This window comes from Notothenia coriiceps, unplaced genomic scaffold, assembly GCF_000735185.1.
Source record: "Notothenia coriiceps isolate Sejong01 unplaced genomic scaffold, NC01 NC01_scaffold00037244, whole genome shotgun sequence".
NCBI classification, from domain to species: Eukaryota; Metazoa; Chordata; class Actinopteri; order Perciformes; family Nototheniidae; genus Notothenia; species Notothenia coriiceps.
The window spans coordinates 13,679,204-13,680,132 of NW_011369945.1; positions in this window are offsets into that span (position 1 = coordinate 13,679,204).

Here is a 929-nt window from a genome sequence, read left to right on the forward strand (position 1 = left end):
GTACTTGTAGGACTATTTATATTTTGTTGCACGGTTGAAAATGTTTCGTATCTTGTATTTTGAGGTGATACTGTGACACAGAAATAAAAAACAAAACGGTTTTAATTAGATCAACTAAAATATGCGTCACATCCTGCTACGGTCCCGCGCGAGCGCCTTTTCTTGGAGGCGAATAGCCTGACCCCCGGCTCGATGAGCGAACTATGGATAAATCAAAGAAAAGTACCGGAGGAACACAGGATTTAATTTTGTGTGGACAGAGTTATATGCTTTCAAAGCAAACGATGCTGCTTTACCGGTATGTTTGATATGTATAGAGAAGTTGTCAAAGGTGCTGCAGCCTTTACGCATCGAGGAACAACACGGGAGAGGAAGACAGCTGACGATCTTCAGTCATAATTCAATGGGGTATGTAATTTATTTCAGAAAACACTTTTTGTTATATTCCATGGAATGCTCTTAACGTCCCGATAGCAATGAATATATTAAATGCTTTGACAATAAATACATACTAAAATTAATCTCTGGAAGCCATAGCGCTGTATTAAGCACGACCAGTCATTTTAGCCGGTGTCGGTACCAGATGTGTTCGGGGTACCATTATGTGTTCGGGGGCCGTCTCTTACCAATGACGTCACGCATTGTACGCTTTGTGATTGGCTGTACGGTAATTTACCCACGGGTGCTTGGGGGCAAATCACATCTACAGATCATGACGAACCCAATTGAATTATTCCTATGCTCCTAGCGTGTGAAAATGTTTGTGAAAAACATGTTAAAAAAACATGAAAACGGAGCAATGGCTGTACGCCATTGGCTGTACGCAACTCAAGAGGACCATCATACACGGTCAAATTCCGAACATTTAAACATAGCCTCCACTTCATTCTTTACTTTGTCCGTTATTATATGTAGAAGATGAACTACCT